We start from the raw sequence: 14,300 nt of genomic DNA on the forward strand, positions 1-14,300 counted from the left end.
CCGCCACCGTCAGTGTCAGCCAGTTTGCCGTGGCAAACGGAGCTCCATCGCAGTCTCTAACACTGGTAGCATGCCGCGACAGCGTGGACGTGAACTGTATGTGCAGTTGACGGACTTTGAGCGAGGGCGTATAGTGGGCATGCGGGAGGCCGGGTGGACGTACCGCCGAATTGCTTAACACGTGGGGCGTGAGGTCTCCACAGTACATCGATGTTGTCGCCTGTGGTCGGCGGAAGGTGCACGTGCCCGTCGACCTGGGACCAGACCGCAGCGACGCACGGATGCACGCCAAGACCGTAGGATCCTACACAGTGCCGTAGGGGACCGCACCGCCACTTCCCAGCAAATTAGGGACACTGTTGCTCCTGGGGTATCGGCGAGGACCATTCGCAACCGTCTCCATGAAGCTGGGCTACGGTCCCGCACACCGTTAGGCCGTCTTCCGCTCACGCCCCAACATCGTGCAGCCCGCCTCCAGTGGTGTCGCGACAGGCGTGAATGGAGGGACGAATGGAGACGTGTCGTCTTCAGCGATGAGAGTCGCTTCTGCCTTGGTGCCAATGATGGTCGTATGCGTGTTTGGCGCCGTGCAGGTGAGCGCCACAATCAGGACTGCATACGACCGAGGCACACAGGGCCAACACCCGGCATCATGGTGTGGGGAGCGATCTCCTACACTGGCCGTACACCACTGGTGATCGTCGAGGGGACACTGAATAGTGCACGGTACATCCAAACCGTCATCGAACCCATCGTTCTACCATTCCTAGACCGGCAAGGGAACTTGCTTTTCCAACAGGACAATGCACGTCCGCATGTATCCCGTGCCACCCAACGTGCTCTAGAAGGTGTAAGTCAACTACCCTGGCCAGCAAGATCTCCGGATCTGTCCCCCATTGAGCATGTTCGGGACTGGATGAAGCGTCGTCCCACGCGGTCTGCACGTCCAGCACGAACGCTGGTCCATCTGAGGCGCCAGGTGGAAATGGCATGGCAAGCCGTTCCACAGGACTACATCCAGCATCTCTACGATCGTCTCCATGGGAGAATAGCAGCCTGCATTGCTGCGAAAGGTGGATATACACTGCACTAGTGCCGACATTGTGCATACTCTGTTGCCTGTGTCTATGTGCCTGTGGTTCTGTCAGTGTGATCATGTGATGTATCTGACCCCAGGAATGTGTCAATAAAGTTTCCCCTTCCTGGGACAATGAATTCACGGTGTTCTTATTTCAATTTCCAGGAGTGTATTACGACTTTCCTTGAATAAAACGCGCAGTAATAAACATTACGATGGTTTAGTAGCAATATAACATTATTCTCCCTATAATGTGCTAGTGCTATTTTTGGCCGTTCCGCATGTGTGTGTGTGTGTGTGTGTGTGTGTGTGTGTGTGTGTGTGTGTGTTTGTGTACGGAAATGTTGTAATGGTGACCTTGTCCAGAGGAAAGAAGGAATTGCTGATGAATGCGCATGTGAGGTTCACCAAAACCGCAAAGGATAATCCAAGTTTTATAACATTATCTTCCTTGGCGATAAATTATGATGTCCGGAGTACAATACATCCACAAAATGTCAGACTAACGAATGTACGAATTCCAAACTGGTTATACAGCTATGAAATGGAATATGAAATCTGTGCTGTTCCAGAAATATCTCTGGCTATCCTTGTCAGAGAAGCCTTGCTGTGAGCGCTGTTTGGACGGTGTTAAAGGAGGAAGTGAGGCAAAAAGATGTAGGGCGAAGTCTCCGCAAACACAGTCTACTTGGGAAGAAGGCAGAAAATGGCCCGTCTGCTGGAATGGGTATGTGAGCAACCAGGCTGTGTGCACTGCACGTAAGACCACTGAGCAGTGAGGGCACAGTACCAAGCTACAGGCATGAGTGCTGGTTGTCTGGCTGTTTCCCTTTCTCTCCGCTGTTGATGGGTTACAATGTCCTGGTGGGTGCTGCGCCTGCCACGTTACGATAAGGATGGAGGCGGAAGTGAGGGGATTATGTCGGAGGAGCTGCTCAGCTGCGTTTGCGAGTGGATAAAGAGCTATCACTCCAGCGATCTCTGAAGTTGAAATTACGGTCTCTTGGCAGTGCTTCACCGTCCGTTCTGCTTTGGTAGAGGCTATTTACTATTTTCCTCTTTACCGCTGTTATACTGGTACAGCAGTTTGACGGGTTTAACTGTAGTTCCTCACGATGTTTTTAAGGCAGACATTAACCATTATCAGTATTTGGGTGGCATCACTGGTCAGACATTGTCGCTGATCAGTGTACGATCGACGTTGCTTTGGATTGTCATGGTGGCTCGTTACGCCATTGCCCTTTTATTTGGTTCCCTTCTGTCAGTTTGTGTCATTCATTTGGTCGCGTCAATGCTGAATCCTTGTGTGACCTTGCGCCCTTGTTAAACTGTGCATGACAGTGCACTAGTAGTCCGCCTCCAGTAGCTGAATGGACAGCCGGCACGGTAGCTCAGCGTATTCGGTCAGAGAGCTGTATGGCCTCGGAAAAAAAAAAAAAGGGAAAAGGTCAACAACGGATGTCATGTGACGTCCGCTACTCCGAAATAATGACGAACAAAATGAAAAAAAGAAAATGGTCAGCGTGACGGATTGTCAAGCCTCTGGGCCCGGGTTCTGTTACCGCATAGGTTGGGGAATTTTCTCCGCCCAGGGACTGGGTGTTGTGCTGTCCTCATCATCATCCTATCATCCTCATCGACTGCAGATCACCGAAGTGGCGCCAAATAGAAAGACCGGGCCAGCGGGATTAGCCGAGCGGTCTGGTGCGCTGGAGTCATGGACTGTGCAGCTGGTCCCGGCGGAAGTTCGAGTCCTTCCTCGGGCATGGGTGTGTGTGTTTGTTCTTAGGATAATTTAGATTAGGTAGTTTGTCAGCTTAGGGACTGATGACCTTAGCGATTAAGTCCCATAAGATTTCACACACATTTGAACATGTTTTGAAAGACCGGCACCCGGCGAAGGGTCTGCCCGACGGGGGTTGGGGGGGGGGGGCCCTAGCCATACGATTAAATTAAGAAAGTGCACTGGTCTGTAGTGAAATTGAGTGGCTTGTGTTGAATGCTACGGTTCATTCTCATTCGACCTCCGGTCCAAATTAGTATTAACTTAGGCTTGTTTTCAGTTTGCCTATGTCTGTAACCGTCATTCCTTTTAAGTCCTGCAAACGACTATGATATTGTGTTAGGTTAATTTATGAAACTTCTCAGTAACGTACAAAGCTTCTCACCTTCTCATTGCTTTTAAATATTTCGCTGGTAGGACCGATGTTTTGTAACAGATGGTTCAATGTATGTGAAAGCTATTGATTTAAGATTGCCACGATTTAATCTTGTAGGGTTAAGCCACATGTGCAAAGGTTGTGTGAAGAGTTCAATATCTGTCAAGCTAACTGATCTTTATTTCTCATGTAAGCATTTAGGTAATTTCGTCTCGAAGATTTATTTTTAAAGAAAGGCTAATATCCGTGATTGTTGAGGAGTTAGGGTTGTATTGTATTGTACTGTATGTTAATCGGGGGCCTAGAGAAGACGGAGAGGCTCCGTCCCCGCCGCAGCCGCAGTGGTCCACAACACCACGACGACTATCGCAGTCCACCCCTTTGCCGCCCCACACCGAACCACTCTTTCAGGGTTATTGTGCGGTTTGGCCCCCGGTGGAACGCCACCAGAGAACGTCTCACACCAGACGAGCGTAACCCCTGTGTTTGGGTGGTAGATTAATGATGGTGTACGCGTACGTGGAGAACTTGTTTGCGCAGCAATCGCTGACATAGTGTTGCTGAGGCGTAATGGTGGGAAACAGCCCGAATTCGCCGAGGCAGATGGAAAACCTCCTAAAAACCGTCCACAGACTGGCCGGCTCACCGGACCACGACACAAGTCCGCCGGGCGGATTCGTGCCGGGGACCAGGCGCTCCTTCCCAATCCGGAAAGTCGTACGTTAGACCGCACGGCTAAACCGGCGGGCAAGGAGTTACGATTACGGAAACCTTAAATACTCGTCGTAACTCTCTTTGTTTTAAAGTGAGACGGCAACATCCAGTTTTGTTATCAGATATGATGAACAATGCCCTGATCAAAATTCCAGTGTCAAAATGCCATAAAAAGGGAACCAGTGTTCAGAATGACGTCAAATTTGAACATTGTATTATTGACTCAGGGGAAAACGTTTTGGAACAAAAAAAGAAAAAAAGTAACGAAAAAGTTACCAACGTAACGCGCCGTAAGCGTCAGAATATGCACATCGATGGAAGTGCGGCACACGACTCTTCCTCATTTGCGTCCGAGGCGCCCAACATGGCTTTCTGCATGAAGGACCACGCGCTGCTGGTAAAACTATTTTACAAAAACGCTAACTGTGAATCAGTAGCGCAGCAGAAGGTCTGTACACTCAAGAATATAAAAAAAGGCAATGGCCCGATGTCTGCTGAAGGTCTGGAGAAAATGATCACAAAATTCGTAAAGACAGGTTCTTTTGCAGTGCAATGTGGCAGAGGGGGGGGGGGGGGGGGACAGCAATTGATCCGACGTCTTTCGAAGATGTTGGCACAGCAGGGGGGGGGGGGGGGGGTCTGAGCGGTAGTATGCAAACTTGCAGTGCTCGAGGAATTGCCCGTACATTCGACATCCCTGCGAGCACGGTGCATAAAACCCAACAAAAGATTCTCCATTGCTATCAGTACCAAATCACGCACATTCAAGATTTGCTTTCAGTTGACGTGCCAGCAAGACAAACATTAGGTCTGGAATTTCTTACCCGCATGGACGAGGACAAGGAATGGTCATGGAATATTCTGCGGACAGATGCAGCCCATTCTCGTCTCCAAAGAAACGTCAGTTCGCAGTACTGCAGAATATAGACAACGGAAAATCCACACGCATAATTGGTACGACTTCATTCTGCGAAAATGACTGCGTGGTGCGGGCTAACGGCATCGTTTATCGTATGGTCGCATTTTTTTTTAGGAGACGAGTCATGTGGGTTATGCTCATGTACCGCCACTAGTAAATGCTTCGAGATTCATTTAGCACCGACGTTATTCCAGCGCATCAACAGCGCGGACGTGTGGGTAGAATTATTTTTATGCAAGGTGGCTCTCCTTCCTACGTGGCACAGTTAGTAAAGCGGCTCCTTCGGAGGCGTTTCAGAGAAGCTAGAAGCATCAGCCGTCATCTCCCAACAGCCTGATTTTAATCCGTGTGACTTGTCGCTTTGGCGGTATCTGAAAATTGCGAATTGAAGGCACTCCGATCTGTTGTGAAATATGCTGTTCCTCGATTTCAGCTTTTGACAGTAAACGGTGGACAGCATGTTGAAGACGTCTTGCGTCAGTCTCACAACAATTAGAAACCGATGTCGTTTTGTTTACTACGCTTTTCTGGGATCCAGAACAATTAAAAACCGACATCATATTAAAATTTTGAACAAAGCTACAGTTCAGCAATGGTGAATGGGGATGAATGATTTGAGCAAATCATCCAACCAGTTACAGATAAAGAGTTCTATTAACAACCCCTGATATTGTATTCTTCAGAAGTACACGAACAAATAGAATCACATATTGGCGACAGCAAATCTGAGAGCGTAGAAGCTCATGTCGTACGTTCCCAAAGCGTAAAAATCTTCAAATTACAATTTACATCGAAGTGAAGGATACCCTACCTTTCAATTCGATCTACATTTGGATCTGAAGGCCTTTACGCTTAGCCCACCTCCAATGAATTTTACTTAGTTTTACTGATAGTCAAATACACCATGTTACTTGACATGAGCTTCTTTGCATTCAGATTTTTCTTCGCCAGGGGCACAGGACTATTACAGTTTTACGTGACCATTTACTTCTGATGAAGAAAATTTTACGGTTGTTGAAACCATGTTCAAGGATTGTTAATTGACCTTTATACGAGAAACTGGTTAGCTGATTTTCTCAAATCAATCAGCGATGTAATTTTTATTTTTATGTGTTTTGTGGCGCCGGAGAATTTAACAACTGATGTAATTTGGCTATTTATGCGGTATTTGGCCTCAGGACTGTTCAAAACCGATTTTTCCCATCGGATGTGGTTGGACATGGCAGTGGTGGATGAATTTACCTACCAATGCTACAACTGTTGAATACCGAATTTGTGCAATCATAGACATTGTACAGTACACATGGTTTAATGTGCTACTCAAACCATGGCCGTCGTATTGCGATTCATCTGACGTTTGTAGCCGACCCCATTTATGTTAAGATGTTTACAGCGCCATCTATTGGTGTTTTTTTTCTTCTTCTTGTTCCATTGCGGCAATATATGCAGTTCAAATTTGACGTCATTCTGAGCAGTGGGTCCTTTTTCTACAGCATTTTGAAACTGAAGCTTTACTGATGGACGCCCTGTGTAAGGGCGAGTGTTGCTTCTCATGTATCTGAAGAATTTCAGCCATATATTTTTTAATGTAGGTTGAAAGATTTATTTTCTTCGTGCCAATAGAGACAAAATATGTCTGGAGATTAAACTGTGTTTCGATGAGCTGTGGTGATCTCACTCTTTGTGAAGTAAAATGTTCAGACTCTGTGTCTATAATAAATGATGAGTTGTTATTGGTCCCTCGGAATTATCAGCACGCTCCACTTCCCGACGACTGCGCTCCCTACCAGCGCAGAGACGTTGCTCATCGGGCTTATTGAAAAACAAATACTAATGAAAATAATAATAGTGGCAAATATAAGGTGTACAAGATCAATGTTACAATGTTATCTGACATAGCGAATTCTGGGGAAAGAAAGTTTAAGGAGACTGTAGCAACTAAGAATGCTAGGAAAAGAGGGAGATGTGGTGGGAAAGAAGGCCGCCCAAGGGTAACGAGTGCATTCAGGGACAATAGTAATCCTTACTGTTGCTTTAGTAAATATTTAATTAATTGCTACCTTTTAAAGCTGGAGATGGTTCAAATGGTTGAAATGGCTCTGAGCACTATGGGACTTAACTTCTGAGGTCATCAGTCCCCTAGAACTTAGAACTGCTTAGATCTAAGTGAGGACGTCACACACATACATGCCCGAGGCAGGATTCGAACCTGCGACCGCAGCGGTCAGGTGGCTCCAGACAGTAGCGCCTAGAACCGCTCGGCCACTCTGGTAGGCCTGGAGAGGCTATTCAGTTCTCTAATGTAATGAGAAAGTTCACTCCAGAATAAGGTTCCTGTTACTGAGGACCTCAAGAAAGTGGCTGAAGAAAGGAGTGGGACCGTAAAGAGATTGTTCTAATGGGAAAGGTTGTTTCTGCTGTGTTATTCCGACAAGAACGTAAAGATCTAAGAGGTGTATGAGATACAGTAGAGAAGACAGTGGGTATGGAAATCTCGGCGCTTGTCTGCACGCAGCCAGAATGTCGGTGTATATAATGGTGAAATATGATCAAAGAGTACATCATCACGTATACAACGTACAGAGGCAGTTATAACCAGTTGCAGACGCTGTGAGCTTTCCTGAGAAAGGCCTTGCAGGATAACATCGCTGTAATCAATAACGAGAAATATGTTCGTTCAACTTTCCTTTTTCAAGTGAACGGGGCATAACTTTTATATATTTTTTCTACATTTTGTAAGGCCTGACACCATCTCGTCCACCTCTGTAATGGGTTCAAAAGACATTTCGAACGAATCAAAAGCACTGTTGACAGAGGTTGTGATTATCTACGTAGCTGTGTACAGGGTAACGTTTTGTATACCAAAATGTACGATTTCACACTCCTTGGCACTTCGCGGCTACATTTGTATAAACAAAAGCAAGAAGGAAGAGTCGTCTGTTGCGAGATGCAGTTAATTCTCACTGACTAATTTTTATACGTCTAACAGTGAGTAGGATGTGGCTTATCTGCTCTCATATAGAAAACTCACAGACTTTCTTTCCGACATGTGAAACAGGAAGAGTTAACCAATCGTCTACAATAGTTATTGATTTTTACCCAGAAACGCACTCCAATATTAATTACATAAATAATGTAAATAACTCAACAGGCATTGGATGTCATTTCTGTAGGCGAGAAATCGTGCGCCTTACACGGCACATTTCAAAGGACCTCTAAACAACTGAAGACTGGTAGTGAAGCACATCTTGAAACAAAGACTGATAGCGCTTCCTTTTGAAAACTCCTGTTCGATGTAAGAATATGTAAGATAAATTTACAGTAGTGATTTGTGATTTATTATAACGGAACTATTTAGGATATTAAAACTGCTGCAATGACTTGAGCTGTAACGCCGTGCAGACATTTTGAGAAGTGCGCGCCACACTACCTAACCGCTAGTAATAATTCGAAATTCGCGTCTTGTACTAGCACACTAGATGCAGTCAATATTTTTCCTTTGAATATAGTGGTATGTTCCATGATTGCGTGCCATTGTCAAAGTGAGCTTTGTAAATGTAAATAAAAAAAATGAAATTACTGTCGTTGAGTGAAACTGTATTTCAGAATTTCGTTTTGAGTAGCCCGTCACTTAACACCGCGATAAGAAGAAATGAGAGAGAGAGAGAGAGAGGGAGGGAGAGAGAGGGAGAGAGAGAGAGAGGCTTAAAGACTTGTTGGATATCTACCTTGACTAGATAGCATTTTAATATTTGACTCATGCAATAGTCAGTTTCGAAACAATTTATCTGGACGCTTCTTTCGTTTTGGGTTTCACTGCTCCAGAAACCGTTTACGTTTATAGTCTCACTTGCTTAGTTTCAATGAGTAGTCAAACACAAAATTAGCTGATACATAAGAGCAAGTGAAACGATGGGAATTGCAACACCTCTGATTAATCTGTACCTGCTTAAATGAACGAGGTGAATTCTGTGGGGATGATATGCTGAGTTTCTTTACCGACCAAAGCTGCACATTGCATTAATGTATAGGCGGTAGACAAATCGGACGTTTCCTTTTTAATCTGGAATGTGGAATGACACTCGCAGTAGGGACTGACATATTCGCCGGCCGCGGTGGTCTAGCGGTTCTGGCGCTGCAGTCCGGAACCGCGGGACTGCTACGGTCGCAGGTTCGAATCCTGCCTCGGGCATGGGTGTGTGTGATGTCCTTAGGTTAGTTAGGTTTAAGTAGTTCTAAGTTCTAGGGGACTTATGACCTAAGATGTTGAGTCCCATAGTGCTCAGAGCCATTTTTTGATTGACATATTCCTGTAAACTAAACAGCAATAGGGTCCGCATCTCACTGCTAGTAACGAACGGTGGTCAAAAAACATTGTCGTTCAAGCCATCCCATTAGTCAAATAACGATCCTGAATTCTTTTTTACCACTTGAATTAAATGTGGTTAAGGTCAGCTTCAAAATCAATATATACAGTCGTACATCAACGGCTGTGGGTACATGTCACCGAAAATTCTGTTAGATGATCTACATCTGCATCTTCAAGGTGCAACTCATCTTACGCTGTCTACGGGAGGCTATCTGTCGTACGGAATTATCATCCCCCCACCCATGCTGGTTTTGTTACCAAACACTGTTTAGGAGAAGAGACTGTTAGCAAGATCCCATAAGATTTCTAGTTTCTCTCAGTTTCCCACTACGTTCTTTTGATACCACATATGAGGAGACAATTATATTTTACCTGACTCCCCGTGGAATGTTCGTTCTCTAAAGTTTCATACTTACCCAGACCGTGAAGCCCAATGCCACAAGTGTGTATATTGTTAGTGTCGGACAACCACCTTTGTTTCGGAAGATCGCTTTGTCATACAGGTATTAGTAATCATAATGTAAAAATAACTGTTGACACAGCAACGAGAGTAATAGATCTATTTTTGAGCTATGAGTAACTCAGGCGCGATAGTGTGATAGAATTTCATTTTCATGACTTGGATTACGCATTGGTCTCCTGAAGAACCGCTACGAATATTCCGACAAATACTTCCATCCATGAGTTCATGATTAAAGTCTTTGTTAACTCGTAAAGGAAAGTGTGTTTCTATAAGTCTTCTAATATCCTAAAAGTACAGGCAATACTGAACCTGTCGAGGAGATTTTATTTTGAAACTGCGAGCTATATTTGTGCGAAGTACACATGTAGCTTCTTTTTTAATTTTATTTATTTATTTTCCTTGTAAGACCATGTCTTTCCATTTATGTTGGTGGTAGTAGGTGATGTCATCAGTAATGCGTGATTACGGCTTACTTTGCGCACATCATGTTCCAAGCGAATTTCACTTGCCAACACTGAAACATGAATTAAATTTTAGCGAGCTAGAGCTGGATGCTGTCGTTCTACCATATATCTTGAAGAGTGTACCTAAACGTTCCCTTACTTTACACACAGCTTCACAAAGTACGTATTCAGCACAGTAATACCAGCTGTGTAATACAAAGTAACAGAAAAGCTAAGATGATTTCATATTTTAAAATTTTTTGTGTGGCTGTGGTGACAGTGTACAGTATTAAGTCAAGATATACGCCGAGTAGAAATTTCTTGTTCTGTAGGCAGTTGTTGACAGTACTTCTCTCGGGAAGCGCCTGTGTTAGCCCATTTGTAGTCACAAATTCGGAAAGCGAGTTGTTTGTATTTGTGTTTGTGATGTAATAATATGATATGGATGTGAGTGGTGCCTTATAAAATAGAATTTACATCATGTATTATGAGGAAAAAGTTGCAGTCTTAAGGTATATGAACTATTATATTCCACAGATATCTGCTGAGCCATTACATAGGATTCGTTAAATCTAACACAAATGCGAAAAGTAATCGTCGGCATAGATTAATACAATTAACGAAAGTAGTCAACCAAGTGTCGCGTGCTTCATTTTTGCATGCTTTTGATGACAGTTCTTGAATATTTTTCGCTAGGTGAATTTCAATGACGGTACACGTTTTGGAAGAACACGCGTTCTCATAATAGCGCCTTCCCACTTGTGAAAAATTAATTTGAACAATCGACATATTTCCTTTCATTAATTCACATCCGCTTTAATTGTGAAGAGAACCTGTTATTTTCTCCCAGAAAGAGAAATAACTGTCGAAAATAGCAGTTCTTTGTTTGAAAACAACTAACTGAAAATCGCTCGAAATTGACGAAATGCGTGAAGGAGCATAAAATAATAGTGAAGATGACCCTACACATACTGATCATGTTCATTGTTCAAATACAACACCGCTGTTGGTATAATGCTATTGTAAGTTGTCAGCCTTTATAAATTAAGAAAAGCTATTTTTACTTACCAGTATTTGACATACGTAATCACTACAATACGATTTATGCTGAGAAGCTTAGTATATACCTATTGAGATGATTATTCTGAAACAGTGCATTCTTAAAAGACTAATTCCGGATACAAAAATCTACTTCGTGCCAATAAAATATTGCTCACAACCTATAAAACCTCCTAACCTTCACCACGAGGCATATTGTGGGTTACGGTCTCTGATCAGAAAACCAGACATGTATTTAGGACAGAAATACGGCTAGTACTTGAATTTATATGGAAATACTTGTCCAATAGTACACTAACCTGTCGGTAATAGCGTAGCAGTCAAGAAGATAAATGAAATGGATCTAATGCGCAAAATACCTTGCAAACACGACACAAAAACGGCGTAACTTTAAGCATTATGCTGCAGTCCAGAATCGCAGCATAACGTCCTATGAATAAGAAGCTAGAAACAGAGAATGCTGTAAAACGGATCTTTGAAACGATTTCCTCTCGAGTGACACTGGTTGTATCACTGAAATTGTGACACTGTGCACCTACCTGTTGCTAGTCAGCACATTTGAAGTCAGTCTCAGAGGTAAAACCAGGAGCGAGTTTCAACACGACAGCAGCTTGGATGAGTTGGAGACATGGCTCCCCGGCGGAAGAGAACCCAAGGGGGCGCAGCTGCGAAGGAGCGCTGACCGCTGCGGCGATGAGGCGGCGCCGGCGAGGCAGCGACGCGTGCAGAAGGCGGCGGCGCCTGGAACACTGGCGCTCTCTGGTCCGCGGCGTCGGACGCGCGCCGCTGCCGGCTCAAATGTGACGACGCCGTCACGGTGGGGCGGGGGCGGGGGAGGGGAAGAGGTCGCGCATGCGCCCCGCTCGTGCGTTCTTCTCTCCACGTCGCTGTCTGCACGTCACTGGACAGCTCACGCAGCGATGAACCTTGCACGCAGTTAGTACTACCCCACGTAACAAAACAAAACGCAACTTTTCTTTTTAACTTTTGTGAATGCGTCGAGACGTATAACTGGATCTCGTGTCCGGTATGACGTACAACCACCTGATGCTTAACACAGCAGAGTACGACGCTGGGAATGACGTTCGTCGCAAAAAAAATACGGAAGGTAGTAGAGTTTTACCCATATTTTCTTTATAAATTGACATGAAAATTACACGGAAATATGTTTCTTGTTGTCTTCAGTTCTGAGACTGGTTTGATGCAGCTCTCCATGCTACTCTATCTTGTGCAAGCTTCTTCATTTCCCATATACTTACTGTAACCTACATCCTTCTGAATCTGCTTCACCACGCTGCCCTCCAATGCTAAATTTGTGATCCCTTGATGCCTCACAACATGTCCTAACAACCGGTCCCTTCTTCTTGTCAAGTTGTGTCACAAACTCTTCTTCTCCCCAATTCTATTTAATACCTCCTCATTAGTTATGTGGTCTACCCATCTAATCTTCAGCATTCTTCTGTAGCACCACATTTCGAAAGCTTCTATCCTCTTCTTGTCCAAACTATTTATTGTCCATGTTTCACTTCCATACATGGCTACACTCCATACAAATACTTTCAGAAACGACTTCCTGACACTTAAATCTATACTCGATGTTAACAAATTTCTCTTCATCGGAAACGCTTTCCTTGCCATTGCCAGTCTACATTTTATATCCTCTCTACTTCGACAATCATCAATATCTTGCTCCCCAAATAGCAAAACTCTTTTACTACTTTACTCAGCATCACCCGACTTAATTTGACTACATTCCATTATCCTCGTTTTGCTTTTGTTGGTGTTTATCTTATCTCCTCCTCTCAAGACACTGTCCATTCCGTTCAACTGCTCTTCCAAGTCCTTTGCTATGTCTGACAGAATTACAACGTCATCGGCGAACCTCAACATTTTTATTTCATCTCCATGGACTTTAATACCCACTCCGAATTTTTCTTTTGTATCCTTTACTGCTTCCTCTATATACAGATTGAATAACGTCGGAGACAGGCTACAACCCTGTCTCACTTCCTTCGCAACCGCTGCTTCCCTTTCATGCCCCTGCCATCTGCTTTCGGTACAAACTGTAAATAGCCTTTCGCTCCCTGTATTTTACCCCTGCCACCTTTAGAATTTGAAAGACATAAACTCACATGAAAACGTACAAAACCCAACTTCACAGTCTGTAGCTCTTACTGGTATTATACCTTTTATTTTCAGAATCAATTTTCGCTCTGCATGCGAGTGTGGGCCGATTTAAATCTTTCTGGCAGGTTAAAACCGTATGTGCCCAACGGGACTCGAACTTCGGACCATTGCCTTTCACGAACAGCAGCTCTACCGATTGAGCTACCCAAGCACAAACGAGAACCCACCGCCATAGCTTTAAAGCTCTTAGGTTCGACACCAGGTTTTAATCTGATAGGATTTTCTTTCACTATATTTGTTTTAGAGATGACTCCAATTTATTTTGGCTTCTGAATGAATGAAATTACGAATCTGACCACAACACAACGCCGAGGACTTCATTTCACCCTAGGAGAGCAGTCTTTCTGCAATGGAGTTTACAAGTGTGAAACACATTATTTCCTCCAATTAATATCCTCAAATGGTTATTTATCAAAGCAGTAACAGACTAAGGACTGTTGTACATGATGTCGTACACATTAGTGAAAGAAACGTATACACTTCCGAGTTAGCTGTATATAATTTCCCAGATGCCTTGCAAAATCGCTAAATGCAATCGTAAATAATCAGAGAATTCTCGAAGACAACAAAGCACATGAGCTGTTTATTTAATCAGGATGAATGGCAACTGCTTTTCTTTCTCCCGTTTTCTTTCAAAAAGTCAGATACTGTAAATAGGTTAAGTTCTTTTTTTCTTCAAATATGGAAGATTGGTGAGGAAGAAAACAGTAAACTAAAGTAATGTCACTTACATTTATTTGTAGGAATGTTTTTTCAAATATATTATCATGTTACGATTTCTTCTCAAAAGTCCACGTTTGTGTTCCTTCACTCGTGTTAGTACAGGTGTCTTAGTTGCTGTTAAACCATCAGATTTCTCTATGTTTGTTGAACTTCTCTTTGACTGATACATACTTTCTTTATTTTCTG

General features: G+C 43.8%; 1 protein-coding gene across 2 annotated transcripts in view; it reads right to left on the reverse strand.

Annotated features, from left to right (window-relative positions):
- Nucleotides 1-11,953, reverse strand: part of LOC124605389 — a 155,686-nt gene extending 143,733 nt beyond the window's left edge. For both annotated transcript variants that reach the window (XM_047137029.1, XM_047137031.1), the window contains exon 1: nt 11,744-11,953. The gene's annotated coding sequence lies outside the window, so the exon portion shown is untranslated. The remainder of the gene's footprint in view (nt 1-11,743) is intronic.
- Between the last annotated feature and the right edge of the window lie 2,347 nt (nt 11,954-14,300).

This window comes from Schistocerca americana, chromosome 3 (genome assembly GCF_021461395.2).
Source record: "Schistocerca americana isolate TAMUIC-IGC-003095 chromosome 3, iqSchAmer2.1, whole genome shotgun sequence".
Classification (NCBI taxonomy): Eukaryota; Metazoa; Arthropoda; class Insecta; order Orthoptera; family Acrididae; genus Schistocerca; species Schistocerca americana.